Here is a 6,264-nt window from a genome sequence, read left to right as displayed (position 1 = left end):
CTTACACTTTTACCTGAATGTGGCTCCTTTTTTTGAAAAAACTTCCTCATATCCATTATGAACCTGGCTGTCTCTCTGTACACACAGACACACACACACACACAACAGGAGTTATAAGGTTAATGGGCATCCAGTCAGTTAGCTAGTTAGTACCTTGGGTTTAATATCGGCACATGCACATATGACAAAATAACCAGTTTCTCTCATTTACATTTCAAACAGGACAGTGGTAACAACAGCAGGCTACGGACAATGTTAAGTTTTAGATTTTAAATAGGCTGTATAAATTTCAATGGGAGCAACAGAACGATCAAATATCGCTGATTTTACTACAGAGTAGGACGGATTATAGGGTAGCAAACATAGTCGGGAAACACGTTTTCAACACTGCAGGTTACCTGGGTGTAATGTTTTTCAGCTAAAAAGAAACATGGCCTGACTCCTACTTAACTATATAAAGAGTAACTGAAGGTTAAATGCAGCTAATATGTCCTGTTTTAATCCAGGCACTCCACCTCCGCTCCGCTGCGTCTGGCAGCAACGGAGCTAGAGCAAGAGCAGGGGAAAGACGAGCTGGAACAAACCATTTTCGGAGGGGGGAGGGGTTATCTATACTTTTGTTGTTAAAATGTTCCATCTCAATTATACTGTATGCTTTTATATTTTTAGTAGTGTGTCCCACAAACAGCAAATATTGTCAAAAAAAGTAAGAAATCTTTGGGGGTGCTTTGATTCATTTTGGGGGTGCTGAAGCACCCCCCAAAATGGGCTAAAATCGCCCCTGGTTGTTAGTAAGACTGTGGTTGCTATGGCTGCTGTTTTTGCAGCTTTGTCAGCAAAATTGTTTCCCTTTGTAATTTCAGAGTCATCCTTCTGATGTGCTGAACATCAGAAGCAAATTGCTAAATGTCGTATCACATAAGGAGTTTCCTCCCATGTAAACAGATGTGTGCCATGATAAATCCTTCCTCCACACACTAGAAATAAGAAACTAATTTCAACCGTTGTTACATCTTATTCACTTATTTATAATCCAGTTATTTTTTCAAATCTAGTATCAATCAATGAATTTGCATATCAGCTTATAATGCACTAAGATCGAACCAGCAACCTCTTTACAAGGCAAACTGCCAACTCTTGAGCCACGATCGCCCTAAATAACAATAATAGTAATAATTATTTGATGTTAAGAAAGTTTATAAGAATCATTTCATATATTTTCCATAGCATTACATTTGGATTTAACAGTTCAATCTGTCAAATAACGGACAGATATTTGTGAAATCATGATACATTTGTGAATGTATCTTAACAATCTAAATATGCATATGTACAGACAGATACATTCAAAAAACAAGAAAATTATGTTTTATTACGTCTTGATGCTTTCTCAATCATCCAGGAAAGTAAATCTCCAAAAGCTGAATCTGTTCATCTGGACGTAGCGTTTTGTGGGAGAAACGTTTTGTCACTCATCCAAGTGACTTCTTCAGTCTCAGCTAACTGCAGGTTTCCCCAAACCTTATAAACAGTACATTTGCATAATGACTGAAACCAGCCCACTGAAGGAACAATGGGCTGTGAGGTCAGTTCCTTAATCAGAATTATGCAAATTCTCATGACCATTGATCAACAACCACTGATCAATGGCCATGAGTACCATTCACAGAGAGTTGGGGAATGGCTGCAATCACAGCATTGTAAGATGGCGAAAGATGCGCCCTTAGGCCCCCTCCTCGATTCAGAGATGGTCTTTCCCTTTTTACGTAAATGGCCTCCTTGACTCCGCGCTCAAACCAGCGTTCTTCCCTGTCCAGGATGTGTACATCCTCATCATTGAAAGAGTGTCCACTGGCCTGTAGGTGTAAATAGACTGCAGAGTCCTGGCCTGATGAGGTAGCTCTTCTGTGTTGTGCCATCCGCTTCGCTAGAGGTTGTTTGGTTTCCCCGATGTATAAATCCTGGCAATCCTCCTGGCACTTAACAGCGTACACTATGTTACTCTGTTTGTGTCGGGGGACCCGATCCGTGGGGTGGACCAGTTTTTGGCGCAGCGTATTTTGGGGTTTAAAAGCCACAGAGACCCGGTGTTTAGAAAAAATGCGTCTCAACTGTTCCGATACTCCTGACACATATGGGATCACTACAGGTTTTCGCTTGGGCAGCGGTTGTCCTTCTCTCCTGGATCGGCTGGAGATTTCTTTAGGTGTTTTTCCAGCTTTGACAAAAGTCCTACAGGCAGAAACATGGGTGTGCCATGGGCTCCCCAGTTTCACCCTGGAACGGTTTGCTTCTTGTTCTACAGTTTGCAAGTAGGAAAATGCACAAGAATATATAATAAACTATTCAATTATTAAAAATCTGGAAAGAAATGATCACAAAAGAAGATTTGAATGAATTTAATTTGCATAAGGTTTTGACAAACAATAGAAATAAGGGTGTGATAACAACATCTTAAAATATTATTCCTCAGAATTAAATAATTAATATTATTTAAGAAAGGACTGATTTCTTAATGACAATGATTAGGTAACTAAAATATTTTAAAGAAAGTATAGCAAATCCAGATAGACATATAGAAAAGAAAATCCCAATTAAAATGATAAAGTTGCTAAAGCAAAACAAAACTGTTGGCCCAAATATAGTAGAATCAAAGGCTAGTGTTCATCTTGAAGTTATAAAATGTCAGGTAAAGTACTTCATGTTTGTATGGAAACAACTTGAGTAAATGTGTTGATCTACTTCCCAACAGTTCCAGCAAACACGTGGAGCAACACAACAAGAACACAGACTTCAGTGAAGTGAGTGAAGTGGATCAGGTTTTCACCACAGCGAGACACACTGTCACATCTTTGGAGCAGTGGTTGTTGGTGATGTTGAATTGTCTGGGGAGGTGAAGGTGACAAACCTTGGTGCTGTCCCTGTAACTGTGTCACTGATCCATTTCTGGTATGGGGACACACGAGTGAAGACTGAAGGAAATGCACCGCATGCACTGACACTCAAAACTCCACTCTGGAGCCAGACTGATTCACTTTTGGTCATGAGTGGCGCCCCATACGTAAACTGTGGAAAGAAATTGATAAAGTTATTTGGACAGATGTGTGTCTCTTAGAGGTCAGCCTTCAGCAACATCCACCTGTTAAACAATGATTTGTTTTCGGTAACTCTTTTTATACACTTCTCAAATAATTTAACAGAACACTTGATTATCATGGTATAACACGAAGTCAGTAAAACTTCAGGGATATCAATCATTTCATTTAGTAAACATAAACCACTGTGACCACTTCAGCTCATTTGGTGTAAATGAAAGTGACGACAGGTGCACTGAAGAAGAAGCAACAAACACAAAGGGACTGATTTCGTGTGTGGTGGCCACAGACCCTCTATCTGTCCTTTTCCCTCCTTACTGATCTTTTTCTACTTCAACATTTTGTATCACTTTCACAGTCCTACAAGATGATCTGGTTTCCACCATGGTCCTGTCAAGGACCAGGCGGCCATTTTAAGTGGCTATATCTGTATGTCTATCATTTATATACAGTCTATGCATACTTTTACACAGCAGACACAATGCCACATATACTGTACAATTTTGACTTTTTTTTTTTTTTTTTTTTATATGAGACACCCTTCCTGACACAATTTGTGTTTCCTTTTGTTCGAGAATAAGAAATCTTGTTAGTGAGCATGTTGGGGGGGTTGTTAACCACTACATTATGAAGCCACCGGGTATATTTTTACACATAGAGTATATAAACCAGTGAGTACTGTGGTTACTTAAAAAAGCCTTTTTGTTACCATTTTTTTAGTGCTAAGGTTGGCTGAATAACCCATGGTGGTTCCTTCAAACTGAATGTATAAAATGGAAACTGGTGTTTTTTGCTGCCAGTTAATCAGTCACATAGATTTGTCAAACAAAACTATGACACAATTCATAAGATTTCCCTACACCGAAAGTGACATAAAAAGTGAAAAGTGTCTTCTAAGGACAGACTGCAATGAATTTGAATTAAACTGAAATTCTGAAAGGCGAGAAAATGGACAAAAGAACTGATATTAACAGCATCATCTGGAGCTTCCAAATATTGATTCTAGTAAAACTACTCTATCTGGCTGACCTGTTGCAGTAAGGAACTCCGTTCTTTTAAAATTCAACCTAATGTGTTGAATTTAAAATTAATTAGCTTTAAAAAACCTTTGATAAAACATGAACATGAATATTATATCTATGGACAACTACAGCAAAACAATAAATCAAAGTGTGATCAAAAGCAAGAGATTATCAGTGAACGACAGATTGCATAATAAATACATAAAAAACAAACAAACAAAAAACGTTATAGTCACCAAACATGAATCGTTGTCTCCAGCACAGATCATGTTCTCTGTAATCTTGGGATAGCTCCCTTGAAAGATGCCTTTGCACTCATTGTTTTCCACTATTGGTACTTTTGCCTCCTGCAGGGTTTTGGTGAAAGTACCATCACCTAATTGGAGAGAAATCAAAGATCAGGTCTACCCAAAGACTCCAACACAATGCTGTTAAAGAAAATAAAAAGTTTATAACTTACTATTATAAACCAAACCGATAATCCAGCTGCTGCGCTCGTTGTTGAAAGTGCTGTTTTCTGAGGGTAAGTAGATCGGCTGAATGTAGTCTGTGAAATTCACAGGAGCTGACAGCTTCAGAAGACATATGTCGTTCTCAAGAGTTGTGAAGTCGAATTCAGGATGGCAGATGATGTTTTCCACTGTTCGATTCACTTGATTTGGGTTTGAACCTGACAGGTTGTAACCTCCCAGATACACAGTTGGAACCCACTCTGTTAGTGTGTCACTTGACACACACAAGTACAAAACAAATTATTTTTAAAGCACCTGATGTTGATCATTAAGACAGTACTAAGCAGTCAGCAGATTTAATTTTAAACAAATGTGGCATCTCTTTTCATTGTTATACAGACATCGCCGTGCATTGCAGTTCAGCACTTTGGTCAACAGCTGTTGTTTTTAAATGTTAGCCAAAGGCTCATCACAGCTGGCTGTGAGGAAATCTTAACAGAAGGATGTGTGGTATTCATTTACTGCACATAAATATTACAGATCATTATAGTGTCAACAAAAGAGTAAACTTGCAGCAGCAACTCACAGTGGAATGAAGGACGCAACTGTCAGCACCCACTGGTCGTTGATCAGAGACCCTCCAAACTGAAATCCAACTATAACTATAGCAGCATACGAGGGCCAACTTCCTGGTGTTGCATCTTGACCTGTGATAATGCTGCTGCTGTTCCCAGGCTTGCTCCCACATTCTGACAAAAGGAAGGAGACAACAGTTAAACAGTGAGTACACTGATCAGCCACAACAATAAAAACAAACAGAGTTGAGAGATAACTGTGATCAACACAACTCTCTACTGGGAAATCTTGAGTACTGGCAGTTATGCAAATGTTATTTTGAGAAGTATCAACCCAAAACAGCTGAGCATCTAAACATTAGACTGAGGTATCCACATGATACACAGATGGTTCCTCCAGTTATCTCACTCCCTCTCTGTGTCAGAAAACTGGAAGATTTTATGTAACAGAATAATTTAATAGTTCAAAGAAAAACCTTTGTCATTGAAACAACTGTTGATGGTACTGTTTCTTTTTGTAATTACTGTACAGCTGACAGAAGGAAAAAAAAGGTTAAAACCAAACTTGAAACTTGAAGAACATTCTTGTCTGAATGACAGCAATTCTACCAGCTATTTCGAGTAAAGCTAGCTGTACCTTGTGCTATAGTCATGTAATAACTGTATTTATATTAGACACTATTCGGCTGGTATAACGGCAGGATTCAGTGAATGAATCTAAGAGTCATCAGCTTAACTTCAAATTCATCTCTGCTACACTGTGACCTAACTCTGAGGGACTATGACATTAATATTTTGTTTATTTGTAATTAGATGCCTCCTGCTGCCCATTAGAACAGATTTATTCCAGAAAATCATTCAAATATGTCACGGTCCTGAGCCTGCCGACTCAGTGTTTTGTGTTTCCTTATGCTTTTGTTCATTCCGAGTATGTATTCTGTTGTGATTTGCCATTTGTTAGGTTTCTGTTCTTTGCTTGCCTGCCCCCACTTCTCTGTGTTCCCTCCGTCTGTCCATGGTGTCACACTGTCTGTTTGTGAATCTGTCTGTTTAGTTCAGTGTCTTGTCTGGTTCTGTGTCTGTGAGTTTCCTGTTTTATTGTGAAGGTCTCCGTCTGATG

The sequence above is a fragment of the Oreochromis aureus genome, linkage group 3, assembly GCF_013358895.1.
Source record: "Oreochromis aureus strain Israel breed Guangdong linkage group 3, ZZ_aureus, whole genome shotgun sequence".
Classification (NCBI taxonomy): Eukaryota; Metazoa; Chordata; class Actinopteri; order Cichliformes; family Cichlidae; genus Oreochromis; species Oreochromis aureus.
Note: the sequence above shows the minus strand (reverse complement) of the source record.